The 16,959-nt window shown below is 41.5% G+C and overlaps 1 long non-coding RNA gene across 1 annotated transcript in view; it reads left to right on the top strand.

Annotated features, from left to right (window-relative positions):
• The window catches only part of LOC126199352 (uncharacterized), a 54,626-nt gene extending 53,579 nt beyond the window's left edge, over positions 1-1,047 (top strand). The window contains exon 2 of the long non-coding RNA XR_007540155.1: positions 737-1,047. This is a non-coding gene — a long non-coding RNA (uncharacterized LOC126199352). The remainder of the gene's footprint in view (positions 1-736) is intronic.
• Positions 1,048-16,959: the final 15,912 nt, after the last annotated feature.

Below are 16,959 nucleotides of genomic sequence, written 5' to 3'. Positions count from 1 at the left end.
AAATGGCTCTGAGCACTATGCGAATTAATTTCTGAGGCCATCAGTCGCCTAGAACTTAGAACTAATTTACCTAACTAACCTAAGGATATCACACACATCCATGGCCGATGCAGGATTCGAACCTGCGACCGTAGCGGTCACGCGGTTCCAGACTGAAGCGCCATTAACCGCACGGTCACACCGGCCGGCCGCCTGCAGAAGTGTTAGCACAAGTGAATTACATCAAATATTTTAAATTTCTTTTATAGGTTAGTGACAGGGGCTTGTGAAGCCTGTGTATACATTTGCTTGACAGTTGCTGTGTGTGGAAAAGACTGTTCTGTTCATGGAGTTAGAGCAGTGTGGTGTGGAATTTTACATGTCAAGCACAGCTGCTATGCATTTGTCAGTTTCCTAATAAAATTTAGCTGTTTTATGCATTTTTCGTTGATGATGATCATTTTAAAGGACTAATGGAGTATAGTATAATTTCTAAACCGTAATCTGGTATGAAGTGTGGGCTCTATACACCTCCAGAAATCTATGTAGCGCATGTAAACCAAAGAATCTATTTTATTCCTTTGGTGTAGAATGCAGTAGCTTTATCACCTTAAAGTTTTTCACCATAATGAATGGGGTACAGAACTTATGGTGTGGCTATATGTGACGTGTTGCGAATATATTTCCATGCGAGTAATATATCAGAAACCTGCACTGCTTTCACATAATAATGTGTTTAAGTATCCTGCTGTTCTAGCATAACAACAAGCGACAGCATGAAGATGAAGAACGCAAGAGCAGAGAAGGCTGTGTGACGAAGTCAGCCAATAGTTTGCTAACTGGGACCACACCACAATAGGATGGCCTCTATCCGAAGAGAATATAAGTGCCACTCCAGCCAGCCTTGGCCAGACGGTAGAAGATGGACACCAGTAGACCCGGACAAGAAACCACATTGTACATAGCAAAAGACATTTATTGTTTGCATTTCGCCCAATGCTTGTGACAACTCGTTGTAAACCAAAGTTAAGTATTATCAATCTACTTCATTAGAATGGAAACCATTAATGTGATTTGCTTCAATTGTTGTATAGCTATCTGAGAAGGCAGCATCCTTTAGGCGCCCTATAACAGTGTTGCCAACTTAGAGGTTTTCCCCCCAAATTTAGGGGGAAATAGATGGAAAGTGTTTTTGTAGGGGCTTCATTTTTATGGGAGAATTTTTGGGGGTTCTCTGATAGAAAGACAGAAAGTGCGCGCGAACGACAGCGGTTGAGGTCATGGAGACTAGAGCAAAGGAGTGTGCACAGCATGCTTCAGCACTGGACACGAAATCCCTACCTCTTGTGGTCGGCAACATCTAAGACGTATATAGATTTAGACGGGGCTATGATGGGAAAGGTTTACTCTATCTCTATCTCTACTAAGGCAGCGGGAAAGAGCTTCGTACCACACAAGTGCTGGACGGTATTGTACTGCTATTGGTGGATGTTGCGCATCTTCGCGCCGCTCGCGGTAGAACACAGAACTATCGAAAGAACGGATTTCCAGTAGGCTGGTGCTACGTGTACTCCTATCCTGTGCACACTACTTCACTCTAGTCTCCTTCATTCCATTCTACTCTTTGAAATTACAAAGTAAGTTATAATTGTCTTCCTAATGTACCACGAAATGAACAAGAACATCAATGAATCACAATTGGTGCTTATATTCATTCTAGAATGCCAAAAGAAAACACGAAACGATATCAACAAAAATATGTGAAATGTTGGGAGAAGGATATAGAACTCAAAGGTTTGTAGCCAAGCTTTTTTTTTAATTGGTTTAAAAATTGTACATAATATATCGCAGTCTAGTCGAAATATTATATTCTCCTGATCATACTCTGTCCAAGAAAAAGAATAACCGAATGTGATCACGGAAAATGTAAATTGAAAAGTAAAATGAGGTTAGGGAGATAACCTAATTTTCACAGTCAGATTGTTTCCATCGCTCATTGTTTTGCAGTAATACGTAATGAATAGTCATGTAAATGTTGATTCTTTCGATAAATATTTATTATGCAAGAATTTCTTCAAAGCTTCCAATTCAGGAGACCAGCCAAGATTTTCTCAACATTTTCTTAAAAACGGTAAAATAGGTTAAGTATGTCAGTTGTAATTGTGTTTCAGTTCAGTTCTTGGAATGCCTTTGAACAGCAGCTTGATTTGGCAGTGACTGACTGTTACTTCTAAATACTGCACATTAATTTGGAACCTACGAGGTTGCTCAAAGATCTATTTTTGATATTCAAAAGTTTGCTGCAAAAACTTGTACCATCTAGCCTACAGAAAGTGAGTGACAGTGAATTAGCGGATTTTAATTTCAAATCCCTTGTAATGCATACATCCACATTGTATTTTGGCTACGAGTTTCATTTCAGTGTACAAAATATCGACGAAAAGGAGTTACCAGATATCAAAGAACTGTACAAGAAATTTCTCTGTACTTTGGGGCGAGAAATTCAAAAAAGATTGTCAGATAATTTGTCTATTCTGAAGACGATGACCAATCTTCACCCTAAAGTTGCATAAAACCGAGTGTGTCTGGCACTTTCATTAAAATTTACAGAAAAAATAAGTCGTGGTCAAATGTAACCAACTCCATTGAATTTTATACCGAGGTATTCCAAGATTGTGGCCGAGCGGTTCTAGGCACTTCAGTCTGGAACCGCACGACCACTACAGTCGCAGGTTCGAATCCTGCCTCGGGCATGGATGTGTGTGATGTCTTTAGGTTAGTTAGGTTTAAGTAGTTCTAAGTTCTAGGGGACTGATGACCTCAGATGTTAAGTCCCATAGTGCTCAGAGCCATTTGAACCATTTTTTATTTCAAGATTGTGATTCCGTTGGAGAAAAGCGTTTTGGAAATGTAGCCAGATTTTCAATGGCACTATTCGCGATACCAATATCAAACGCAAGTGTCAAACATGCTTTTGTGACGTACAGTGTAATTAAAAATAAATTACGCAATAGTCTGTCTCCTGAAGTACTTCAAAGTACCATGATAGTAAGATTTACATTGCAAAGAGACTGCGATTCATGTATCAAATTCGTTCCATCCACTTGTGTGCTCGAATTATTCAACGTCAATATGTATGATCACAAACGCACAGGCAATAGTAAAACGCAACATGATACTCAAGCCTTTGACGAAATATTCGATGTTTTGTAAGTCGAAATTGGAGCACATTTTTATCATTCCCAAAATATTTTTGTTTCATGTTTAATTAGAAGATTTCGTACTGTGCGTTTTTTTCCATTATCATTACTGTCTTAACTTTCAGATTTACAAACCTCAAAGTTAGTTAACAAACAGCATTACTAAGTTTTTCAAATTTTGAATCACACATCCTTACATAAAAAACAATTAACATCATCACAATGCTTAAGAATTTGTCGAAAAAATTCGCCAGTGTCTGTTTATCATAATAGGGTATCTAGATTATAAGTTGATTTGTATAAAATACATTTACGTAGATAAAATCCCATTTCTTCCTACTCAAATGTTTTTATTAAGGGGATACGGAATCGGATTTTGGGTTAAAAAATCGAATTTTTTTTATTGGCGTATTATATTCTGCCATGTTTCCTCTTTAAAATGACGTATCATACATAGCTCTACTACAATTATAACTATTTTATTTTTATATATTTGTGAGATCGGGTATTGCGCTTTAGTTATACACGTCTCTCGTGGCTGACCATGAACTTTTTGGCAGTACCTTTAAAGTGACATGAATTCAAATATCCCGGTTTCCAGCGACTATTTATACACTAGTTGCCCGAAAATGTTTCTCTCTGGTTTCCTCAAGTTACTCTTTGACTTTGTGGCGGGACTGTTTTGTAAACAGTGTGATATAAGAAAGTAGTTGTTGTTGAGTTATTTCGTATTTAGTGCTTCATTTTTCGCAGTGAAAATGCCTAGAGCTAAAGCAAAAGTATTTAAAAAGCGTGTGAACTGGCAAAAGAAAAGAAATAATGATTCATTAGCAAAGCAAAGCAGTTCATCATCATCACTGTTGGAAAATGTGAATCCACTTATTACTGATTTGCCGAACGAACTTACACCAAATGAAAACAGTGCTTCTCATAAAAAACTAAGAGATTTGGAAGAGAAATATAATTTACTTGATAGAGGGAATGAAGTTTTTGAACTCATTGATACGAATATATTGTGTGAAGCTCTTGAAAACAGTTTGTGCTGCAAAAAATGTCATGGAAACGTTTCTCTGAAAGTAGAATCCCATGTTGGCCTGGCTGCCCAGTTTAATTTAATATGCAGTGTTTGTAAATACAGCTGTAAGTTTCCAAGTTCGGTTTCAGTAACTGTAAATAATGGATACAAGAAAACTGAACTTTATAGTGTAAATATTAGGTTAGTTTATGGATTGCGAGCAATTGGTAAGGGCAAAGCAGCTGGTGATATGCTATGTGGTGTTCTAAATCTTCCAAGTGCACCTTCAAAGTTTGAAGCTTACAATTATGTACTAGGATCTGCAGTTGAAGATGTAGCACAGAAGTCAATGCAGGTTGCTGTGGAAGAAGCAGTGGAAGAAAATGACGGCAGTCGTGACCTCACAGTGGCGTTTGATGGCACGTGGCAGAAAAGGGGCCACACCTCCAACAATGGTGTTGTAACAGCAACTAGTGTTGATACTGGCAAGGTTATTGATGTTGCAATAATGTCTAAATACTGTAGGTGCACAGGCAGGCTGAAAAATGAACACAGTGATGACTGTATTGCTAATTATTATGGTAGTAGTGGTGGCATGGAGGTTGCTGGGGTGAAGAAAATTTTTCATCGCTCTTCACAGTGGTATAATGTTCGCTATGTCAAATATCTGGGAGATGGTGACTCTAAAGCATTCAAAGAAGTTTTGGAAAGCAAACCATATGGGAACAGTGTAAATATAAGCAAACTTGAATGTATAGGACATGTGCAGAAGAGAATGGGTGCCAGGCTGAGAAGGTTAAAATCAGTTATGAAAGGGAAAAAACTAGATGATGGGAAAACCTTGGATGGCAGAGGAAGATTGACTGATTCCATAATAGACCACATTCAGAACTGCTATGGCCTTGCAATCAGGCAAAATACAGGCAATCTTGAAGAAATGAGGAGAGCTATATGGGCTTTATATTTCCACACCGCATCCACGGATGAGCATCCACAACATGGTTTGCGCCCCAAAGGTGAAAACAGCTGGTGTAAATACAATAGGGGACTAACAACAGGAGAGAAATACATTCACCACCACAGTCTACCATCAGCCATCATGGCAGAAATAAAGCCCATTTTCAGAGATCTGGCTGACAGAAGTCTTCTGATGAAATGTCTTCACGGAAAAACGCAGAACCCCAACGAGTGCTTGAATAGTGTGATATGGCATCGTCTCCCAAAAACAGTGTTTGTCGGAATTAATACACTACATTTTGGTGTGTATGATGCTGTGGCAACCTTCAATCTTGGAAATATAACTAAATGCCAGGTCCTTCAAAAGTTGGGTATGTGTGTTGGTTCCCGTACGGTACGTGCTATGTTCTTTTTAGATCAGCACAGACTAAGGCATGCTGATAATATAATCAAGACATTAGTGAAAAAAGCAAGACAGGTGCAGAGGGGTGCCAAAAGAAGACTTGAAGATGATTATGAAGACTGTGAAGGGGGTATTAGCTACGGATCAGGAATGTTTTAATCTTCTTTCTCCGTTTCCCGTAAGTTTACTTTTTACTTCATCTAGGAACATTATCTCAGGTACTGGTCAACCTAGAAGTCTGAAATTTTTATGACGTAGTGACATAGGTCCCTATTACATACTGAAACAACGATTTTTTAATTACTTGATTTACAAAAGACTTAGGGGTGATAGTCTAGTAAAAAGCGATGGAAAAAATTTACTTAAAAATAAATGTACAATATCTCTGTAAGAAAATACTTTGACAATAAACTGTTGTTTCAGTATTGTTGTAACATATGAATGCACATACAGTAAAATTTTTACCTCTCTGTCTCCAGTAGTTTGTGAGAAAATGTTCCCTATAGTAGGCATATATTAACATTGCGGGGATAGGTGATTCCGTATCCCCTTAATACTTTAAAGTTTCTATCAAACACAGATGCCTATTCAGAATTTTAGGGTGTTCGAAGAAAAATCTAGGGGGATTTCGGATTGATCCTAAGGGGAACGTTTTTTAGGAGTTGGCAACACTGCCCTATAAGAGACGAGTTGGCAGGACCCTACACCTGTAGCCTTTGGAATGTATTTGTTCTAAGATCACTTCTTTCCATTACTGTCTTAATATGGGCTCCAGGCACTACGACAATGCTCGGAAATTGATAAGATAAGTGATTTGCATAAAGTGTTCAAACTCGGTCACTATGGAGACCCATCATGCATAAACCACACTTTTCTTCTTATTATTAACCGTCAGTTATATCACCACAACATTGTAAAATGTTTCTGGCTCATATCTGTTACACCTTATCAGTAAGCATGCATCTAGAGAGATCACGTCTACTTGGATGGATGCCATGAGTAAGACTGGTATGGAATAGTCTTTGCTGAATGGTAGTTACAATACTGCAATGAGAATGAAAGTCTGTATCACTGGCTTCAGTCGGTTGTGCCTGTGTGGAGCACGCATTATGCTCTTTCGAAAGCAAAATATCAGACTGTATTGATTACCTCTTCCAGTTTCCACATGTTGCAATATCATCCACATTTTTGAAAGATGGCAGGCCTTCTGGTTCCTCCACAAGATGCGGAAAAGCCATATAACCCGACCCATCTTCCATATTTATCGATAATCGAGTCTCTTTGCATATCGAAATACGATTTACCTAGCGCAGTTAGGTCAGCGTGATACGGTAAGAGCAATGAACAGAGGCTCCGAATTTGCATTTGAGGAGTCTGTATGTGATTGTGTAAGAAAATCCATCTCTGGTTCACAAAGCTATATCTTCTGGCTCTCCTGCAAAGCTGGTGAGACGAGACGGGCAGACTACTCAGAGAAAGTAGCGCGGGGCCATAATTCGAACATGCAGGCACCCTATAGCCAGACAATTGGCACTGCCACCTAAATGTCGGCCATGTGGCGAGGGGACTGTGAACTCACCCACCCACCGGCGGTTTCTTCTCAAGGTTCCGAAGATCAAAACCCTGGCGCCTCACAAAATAGCTTCCATTCGCACTGCAGACGCTGTGAAACCGCGGTTTGTGTTAAAGAAGAGGGACAGGAAACGATGCTCGAGTCAGCAAGGCACTGTGATACGAATTCTAGGAAGTCGATCTCACACCACGGTGTCGCGTAGAACGTCCCAGAAAAAGAGAAGCATCCCACTGACTTACACTTCAGCACTAGAATTGGGCCGCCGATGCGAGGGGCGGGAAGAGTATCGACTGGTAGAAAATTTGTTGCAGAGCAACGATTGACCCCTCTCTTGAAAAAACAGAGTAGCTGCTGGTTGTGCTGAGGAGAGAAGTTTAGGTGAGATCTATCGTGGTCGCCGGCCGGTGTGGCCGTGCGGTTCTAAGCACTTCAGTTTGGAACCGCGTGACCGCTACGGTCGCAGGTTCGAATCCTGCCTCGGGCATGGATGTGTGCGATGTCCTTAGGTTAGTTAGGTTTAAGTAGTTCTAAGTTCTAGGGGACTGATGACCTCCGAAGTTAAGTCCCATAGTGCTCAGAGCCATTTTTTTTTCTATCGTGGTCGTCACAGCAGCCGGTTGTTTTCTGTACTCTTGTGCACTTTGCATAAGGGTTTCAATTCTCAGTTTTGGTTGTCCTCATCTGCGGACTGTCGATTTCCGTTGCTAATTGTCTATTCCAATTGATAGTGTAGGTGTGATAGCGCCATACTGGGCACTCACAATCTTCATACTCGTCCAACTAGAAGTATTGCCAGCATATTTGATGTCTCAAGGTGTCAGTGAATGAATTTTCTTTCTGGAAAATATTCCAATCATAACCAACTTTATGTACAGTTTATGAGAAAGTATCATTTAGTCGATAAATCATTGTTTATTAATGAATTACAGCATTTCTCCAATCTGTATACACTATTCCCTGGCACTGCGCACCTGCCACCTTCTGTCTGGAGGGGAGAATCAGTTAGATAGGTAGGCAGTAAGTAAATTGAAAGTCATACTTGTTGTATTAAGTTAGACAACTCACCCAGAGCTGTGCTGGGGGTTACTTGATAGTCCAGATCACCATACCCAACAGAGGTGCACTCTGAGTGTGGAAGGTGGCTCGAAATAACTAGCTTACACAGGCAAGTGATGGCAGACGCCAACCGTAGACCAATTTTGTCAATAAGAAACAACGCCTCTGTCTTTTGTTTCTACAACCCTGTGTGCATTGTTTGAACACCTTACCTTACACTGTGTAATGTCCGGATTATTGTGATAGTCAATGGATCTTAATGTCAGTTTAGCACAGACCTCGAAATAGTGGTGGAAAAGAAAACAAATTATCTGACTCTGTACAAAGCTGTTGTTGTACACTGCTTGGCTGAATTACAGCGAAAAAACAGTGCATGAAAGCGCTTACAAAGCTATAACACAAGAAACCTCTCATTTAATGGGATCACAACATATGCTCGATGCCAACACACACACTGTATTTGTTTTCGACGTATCGGAAAGAGAGACATGGTAAAATCTCATCGAGTCCTCCACCAGACGACGTTAACGAAGTGCTATTACAGTGCATGGTATGGAGTTTCAAAGTTTGGTTGTACATAGTTCGTAGTTTCTCTGTTGGATGGTAAAAAATACCAAGGGAGGGGGGGGGGGGGGGAGAGAGAGAGAGAGAGAGAGAGAGAGAGAGAGAGAGAGAGAGAGAGAGAGAAAGAGAGAGATGTTTGGGTGACGGATATGAATGCACCCTGAGAGATGCCGATTTCCATCAAACTGCAATGCTGTAAGTAGTTTGCAAACCCACTGCAATGCAGCAGCAAAACCCTGGTCCTTCATTCAGTTCCAGTATGATGTGAAGTCTTCCTAATTTTCCCGATAAGAAACATCACCATAGTTGCTCGTACTGTCTTTTCTTCTACCTCATGTTGCAGGAGAAAGCTTCGTTTGGCTCTAGCATGACACATTTTATGCGGTTGGCAGAACTATGACAACATATCCCCATCTCCATTGAATGGTCAAAACATGGTGCTGTCTAATTGACTCAGCTCTTCCTGTTTCTCCACAGGATGAAGATGGTGGTAGATATAGCAATCCCCGACTTCCTCTCAGTTCCAACATAAATGGGAACGATCACATGGGCAAAGCTGGGGGAATGGCGGAACAGAGACTGAGGAACAGTTACAAGATGCAGAGGGAGTGTCTAAAACAACGCTGGAGTTTTGCTGCATGTGGTCCTTCGTGGATAGGTTCGAGGAAGGTGACCCGTTTCGAGATATGGGAGTACCACGAATATGAGTCACTAGTGCCTGTAATCGTTAAAAGACATCTCCATAGGATCCAACACTATTGTGTGGTTGAATGGGGAGACTTGATTCCAAATACCAGACAGCATTTCTACCAGAAAGCGTAACGCTATAGATCTGAAAAGCCAGTGTATTGGTCATAGGATTTTGTACATTTCTTACAACTTCAATCTAGCATTGCATTTTTAAGTGATTACACAGCTAGCACACCATCTACTGTATGTGATCATTCTCAGTCAACCGTCGTCCTCCCTCGCCTATAACCCCGTGGATATATCATGGAACCTCTGTTGCATGGTCTGCATGTCATTGAGATAGAATGCATTACAAATACTGTTTGTTGGTGAGAGGAATATCTAGCAGCTGCGTGAGGGAGCTGCAAATATCAGCTTAACACCACGTTCCTTCACTGATTCAGTTTTTAAATCCGGTGAGAATGGTGATTTTAGCAAGAGCTTACACCGCTGGCAATCACCATTTATGTTCAATGTCGCGGTACTTGTATGGAAGACCACTTCATTTGGAAGCAATACCATACCTCGATTAACAAAGCATGTATAGATTTTAACATGGATATCGTAAGTAATACTTGTGTGTGCTTGTAGAACCACGACCGCTTTTTATGCAGGTTGACAATTAACATAGTCGTTTGCGATCGTGTTTTTAATAGCTGGTCGCTTATAAGGCAATGTGTCTTCCTAAGACACATTGGTTCCAAATGTTTTTTTATTCCAGTCTTTGATAACAATACCAGTTCCGTGGATAAAAAACATTTGACAGTATTGGATCACTGTTTGTATACGCGACTATCTCGCAGCTGGTGAAACATTGGTACCACTCGAAAGAAAAACAAACAGAGCATGTCCTTCCATCGCGGAATTTTCGCTCAGTGTTATTTGGTGCCACCAGCATTCAGTTATTGGCGAAGTATTATACATAGTAGGGAATGTGTAATAGATACGCTGTGATCAGCAGGCTTATAGAGTATGTACTGGTGTGTAAAGTTACTACGGTCAGTGTTCCGACGTGTGCAAAGAAAATGACTACGTCTGGTCGTAAGGGAGGTACGGATTTGATGTAGAAGATTGCAATTTCAGTGCATCGATCTACATCTACATACATACTCCGCAATCCACCATATGGTGCGTGGCGGAGGGTACCTCGTACCACAACTAGCATCTTCTCTCCGTGTTCCACTGCCAAACAGAACGAGGGAAAAATGACTGCCTATATGCCTCTGTACGAGCCCTAATCTCTCTTATCTTATCTTTGTGGTCTTACCGCGAAGTATAAGTTGGCGGCAGTAAAATTGTACTGCAGTCAGCTTCAAATGCTGATTCTCTAAATTTCCTCAGTAGCGATTCACGAAAAGAACGCCTCCTTTCCTCTAGAGACTCCCACCCGAGTTCCTGAAGCATTTCCGTAACACTGGCATGATGATCAAACCTACCAGTAACAAATCTAGCAGCCCGCCTCTGAATTGCTTCTATGTCCTCCCTCAATCTGACCTGATAAGGATCCCAAACGCTCGAGCAGTACTCAAGAATAGGTCGTATGTGTTTTATAAGCGGTCTCCTTTACAGATGAACCACATCTTCCCAAAATTCTAACAATGAACCGAAGACGACTATCCACCTTCCCCACAACTGCCATTACATGCCTGTCCCACTTCATATCGCTCTACGATGTTACGCCCAAATATTTAATCGACGTGACTGTGTCAAGCGCTACACTACTAATGGAGTATTCAAACATTACGGTATTCTTTTTCCTATTCATCTGCATTAATTTACATTTATCTATACTTAGAGTTAGCTGCCATTCTTTACACCAATGACAAATCCTGTCGATAGCCGTAAGGGGGATGGAAGATTTTACCTGGAAAATTATTTCCAGTCATAAGAAGGATATAGATTTACGTGAGCAATTGATATTTCCAGAGCCACAGCAATCTGGAGGAGGTATTTGTGACACTTCGCTAATTGTCGAATATCGCCAGATTGTAGCTGCAGTCGTAATATTTAATTGTAATTACACTGTAAATATGTGGCTGGTTTCCTAGGATGAATCTGCCGCCATCCGGGTGCGTGGAGGGGGTAGCCGGTGACCGGAACGAACTGACATTTCCAGCTTAAAGTGTGAGCCGTCACTGAGTCTCCCAAACCAGTCAGGTGGGAAACAGGAAAGCAGGTGACCTAACCATGTCGCCCTCTGGGCTGGTGAATAGTGAACTAATACTCAGTATGTGTTGGGCTCTTTCGTGATTGCGTGTGTCGCAAGTATTCTCCGATTTTTAGTGGGTATTTGAGAAGATTCAATATCAGTCACTGACAAGTGTTGCCACTGGACGTTTTGGTAACATTCGAATTCCTGCCGCTGCGGTCAACGTGGACGCTCTCCACGACCCGGCGGTCCTCTCTGGCGGCTGCAGACCTGGCGCGAGACACGCTTTCACAGCAGCAATTAGCAGTGTGCGACATCTGGCCTGGGGCACTGCGTGTGGACATTGAGACATGATCATGCAGGATGTGCGAGTGTTTTAGCGACCTCTGACATCCAGTCCCGACAACTACCGCTTCTCAATACGGTCTAATGGACTCTGTCTTCCAGCAGAAAAGTGGGACTGGTATTCATTGTTGTTACTATCCAGTCATGAGGTAGATCTTTCCTCCTTCTCTTCCTCTTCCTCCTTACTCTTCGTCCTGGTGTAACTGAAAGAATAAACTTAAGAGACTATATAGTGCTTTAAAAAGCCAATTGCACCATCAAATTCCCGATTGATCAGTTTATTGTTACCGATATTTGTACTGTGAGGACACACATCAATCCAGTCCCTCCACTGTTTTTTTAAGGACTTAGCATGCAATTGGCCTGAATTTGAAACTCTCAGATAACTCCAATACAATGGACTTCCTACTAAAGGACCCCCAACCCCCATGAACCATGGTCCTTGCCGTTGGTGGGGAGACTTACGTGCCTCAGCGATACAGATGGCCGTACCGTAGGTGCAACCACAATGGAGGGGTATCTGTTGAGAGACCAGACAAACGTGTGGTTCCTGAAGAGGGGCAGCAGCCTTTTCAGTAGTTGCACGGGCAACAGTGTGGATGATTGACTGATCTGGGCTTGCAACACTAACCAAATCGGCCTTGCTGTGCTGGTACTGTGAACGGCTGAAAGCAAGGGGAAACTACAGCCGTAATTTTTCCCGAGGGCATGCAGCTTTACTGTATGGTTAAATGATGATGGCGTCCTCTTGGGTAAAAAATTCCGGAGGTAAAATAGTCCCCCATTCGGATCTCCGGGCGGGGACTACTCAAGAGGACGTCGTTATCAGGAGAAAGAAAACTGGCGTTCTACGGATCGGAACGTGGAATGTCAGATCCCTTAATCGGGCAGGTAGGTTAGAAAATTTAAAATGGGAAATGGATAGGTTGAAGTTAGATATAGTGGGAATTAGTGAAGTTCGGTGGCAGGAGGAACAAGACTTTTGGTCAGGTGATTACAGGGTTCTAAATACAAAATCAAATAGGGGTAATGCAGGAGTAGGTTTAATAATGAATAAAAAAAACAGGAGTGTGGGTAAGCTACTACCAACAGCATAGTGAACGCATTATTGTGGCCAAGATAGACACGAAGCCCATGCCTACTACAGTAGTACAAGTTTATATGCCAACTAGCTCTGCAGATGATGAAGAAATTGATGAAATGTATGATGAGATAAAAGAAATTATTCAGGTAGTGAAGGGAGACGAAAATTCAATAGTCGTGGGTGACTGGAATTCTAGAGTAGGAAAAGGGAGAGAAGGAAACATAGTGGGTGAATATGGATTGGGGGAGAGAAATGAAAGAGGAAGCCGTCTGGTAGAATTTTGCACAGAGAATAAGTTAATCATAGCTAACACTTGGTTCAAGAATCATAAAAGAACGTTGTATACCTGGAAGAATCCTGGAGATACTAGAAGGTATCAGATAGATTATATAATGGTAAGACAGAGATTTAGCAACCAGGTTTTAAATTGTAAGACATTTCCAGGGGCAGATGTGGACTCTGACCACAATCTATTGGTTATGAACTGTAGATTAAAACTGAAGAAACTGCAAAAATGTGGCAATTTAAGGAGATGGGACCTGGAGAAACTGACTAAACCAGAGGTTGTACAGAGTTTCAGGGAGAGCGTAATGGAACAATTGACGGGAATGGGGGAAAGAAATACAGAAGAAGAAGAATGGGTAGCTTTGAGGGATGAAGTAGTGAAGGCAGCAGAGGATCAAGTAGGTAAAAAGACGAGGGCTAGTAGAAATCCTTGGGTAACAAAAGAAATATTGAATTTAATTGATGAAAGGAGGAAATATAAAAACACAGTAAATGAAGCAGGCAAAAAGGAATACAAATGTCTCAAAAATGAGATCGACAGGAAGTGCAAAATGGCTAAGCAGGGATGGCTAGAGGACAAATCTAAGGATGTAGAGGCTTGTCTCACTAGGGGTAATATAGATACTGCCTACAGGAAAATTAAAGAGACCTTTGAAGAAAAGAGAGCCACTTGTATGAATATCAAGAGCTCAGATGGAAACGCAGTTCTAAGCAAAGAAGGGAAAGCAGAAAGGTGGAAGGAGTATGTAGAGGGTCTATACGAGGGAGATGTACTTGAGGACAATATTATGGAAATGGAAGAGGATGTAGATGAAGATGAAATGGGAGATACGATAAGGCCTGAAGAGTTTGACAGAGCACTGAAAGACCTGAGTCGATACAAGGCCCCGGGAGTAGACAACATTCCATTAGAACTACTGACAGCCTTGGGAGAGCCAGTCCTGAGAAAACTCTACCATCTGGTGAGCAAGATGTATGAGACAGGCGAAATACCCTCAGACGTCAAGAAGAATATAATAATTCCAATCCCAAAGAAAGCAGGTGTTGACAGATGTGAAAATCACCGAACTATCAGTTTAATAAGTCACAGCTGCAAAATGCTAACACCAATTCTTTACAGTCGAATGGAAAAACTGGTAGAAGCCGACCTCGGTGAAGATCAGTTTGGATTCCGCAGAAATATTGGAACACGTGAGGCAATACTGACCCTACGACTTATCTTAGAAGCTAGATTAAGGAAAAGCAAACCTACATTTCTGGCATTTGTAGACTAAGAGAAAGCTTTTGACAATGTTGACTGAAATACTCTCTTTCAAATTCTGAAGGTGACAGGAGTAACATACAAGGAGCGAAAGGCTATTTACAATTTGTACAGAAACCAGATGGCAGTTATAAGAGTCGAGTGATATGAAAGGGAAGCAGCGGTTCGGAAGGGAGTGAGACAGGCTTGTAGCCTGTCCCTGATGTTATTCGATCTGTATATTGAGCAAGCAGTAAAGGAAACAAAAGAAAAATTCGGAGTAGATATTAAAATCCATGGAGAAGAAATAAAAACTTTGAGGCTCGCCGATGACATTGTAATTCTGTCAGAGACAGCAAAGGACTTGGAAGAGCTGTTGAACGGAATGGACAGTGTCTTGAAAGGAGCATATAAGATGAACATCAACAAAAGCAAAACGAGGATAATGGAATGTAGTCGAATTAAGTCGAGTGATGCTGAGGGAATTGGATCAGGAAATGAGACACTTGAAGTAGTAAAGGAGTTTTGATATTTGGCGCGCAAAATAACTGATAATGGTCGAAGTGGAGAGGATATAAAATGTAGATTGGCAATGGCAAGGAAAATGTTTCTGAAGAAGAGAAATTTGTTAACATTGAGTATAGATTTAAGTGTCAGGAAGTCGTTTCTGAAAGTATTTGTATTGAGTGTAGCCGTGTATGGAAATGAAACATGGACGATAAATAGTTTGGACAAGAAGAGAATAGAAGCTTTCGAAGTGTGGTGCTACAGAAGAATGCTGAAAATTAGATGGGTAGATCACATAACTAATGAGGAGGTATTGAATAGAATTGGGGAGAAGAGGAGTTTGTGGCACAACTTGACAAGAAGAAGGACCGGTTGGTAGGACATGTTCTGAGGCATCAAGGGATCACAAATTTAGCATTGTAGGGCAGCGTGGAGGGTAAAAATCGTAGAGGGAGACCGAGAGATGAATACACTAAGCAGTTCAGAAGGATGTAGGTTGCAGTAAGTACTGGGAGATGAAGAAGCTTGCACAGGATAGAGTAGCATGGAGAGCTGCATCAAACCAGTCCCAGAACTGTAGACAAAAACAACAACAACTAAAGGACCTAACTGCGTCAGTATCCACTAATAGGAGACAAGGGAATAAATTCAGAAGGATTTGGAAAGTTGGTGGTTGCAGGAACGAATCCCACCAAATATACCAGTCCTAGAATCCACCAATAGGATGCAAGGAAAAACTGCCTGCACACTAAGGGTATCAACTTAATGCATTAGTCAACCAATCTGATAGAGTGACGGAATATTTCCAAGACACTACAGCTGGGGATTTACCAGATATCGACTACTTTGTTCAGGACAAAAGAGGTTTAATGCAGTACACAACAGACGCTCGCTAGGTAGGTAGTAGCCACCTGAGAGAGAGAGAGAGAGCGAGAGAGACAGAGAGAGAGAGAGAGAGAGAGAGAGAGAGAGAGGGAGAGGAAGAAGGAGAGGGAGAGAGAACACGTGTTTCAACGGGAATTTCTTAGGTATCACTATCAAAGAGTGGCCGCCACCCGATGCTTTGTTCAGGAATAAGAGTGACTTCTGGTGTGCATGCTGCACGAGCCGTCCGTCCTGTGTGCACGCCTCTCTCCTGATCTGTGCATGGGGGAATATGTGAGGCAGCCAGCACATCTGTCTTGCAGTTGGTGGGAAGATGTGATTGGAAAACGTTTAATAATGTAATTATGTGTAGTGTGTGCTTCAAGATAGTATACCTTGTGCAATCAGAAAAAAGCACTGCAACTGTACAAATATTTCATACTGCCTTGTCACCAACAAATTGTTTAAATAGACAGTATTCCATACACTGTATTTAATTTCCAGACAAATCCTTTAAATAAATAAATAAGCTATGTTCCACACACTGCCTTGTATCCCATTTATTATTTAAACAGACACATTGCCCTGTCTGCTGGAAATTGTGTAAACAATATTTCATACACTAGGTAGCCAATCAGTCAATATTTCCAGTAGAGGGCATTATCCTCCAAGGAAAGCTGTCCAACATAAAAGGTTATCGATTTTGTTAATTAGTCAATAAAACTGATAGAGTGGGAGAGGGCGAATCGAATAACTCAGTCCTGAAAGTGTGGTTGTACCGATGAGGGGGAGAAGGTAGGGTTGGAGGTTTCCCAGGAGGGTGGGGGAGCTCGAGGGGGAGGGTTGGTGGGGGGTTCTCAGAAGGACAGTTCATCCCCTGGTGGTCATAAACCAAGTAGCAAAACAATAGGTTTGCCCCTGAATGTATGCTTGCTTCTGAATGTATGCAGCCAACGATATGGGGTGACACCCCTTTTGCCCTACTACTCCTGTGGTCATCCACTGTACA

Source organism: Schistocerca nitens, chromosome 8 (genome assembly GCF_023898315.1).
Source record: "Schistocerca nitens isolate TAMUIC-IGC-003100 chromosome 8, iqSchNite1.1, whole genome shotgun sequence".
Taxonomy (NCBI): domain Eukaryota; kingdom Metazoa; phylum Arthropoda; class Insecta; order Orthoptera; family Acrididae; genus Schistocerca; species Schistocerca nitens.
Note: the sequence above shows the minus strand (reverse complement) of the source record. Positions and strands in the feature narration are given on the sequence as shown.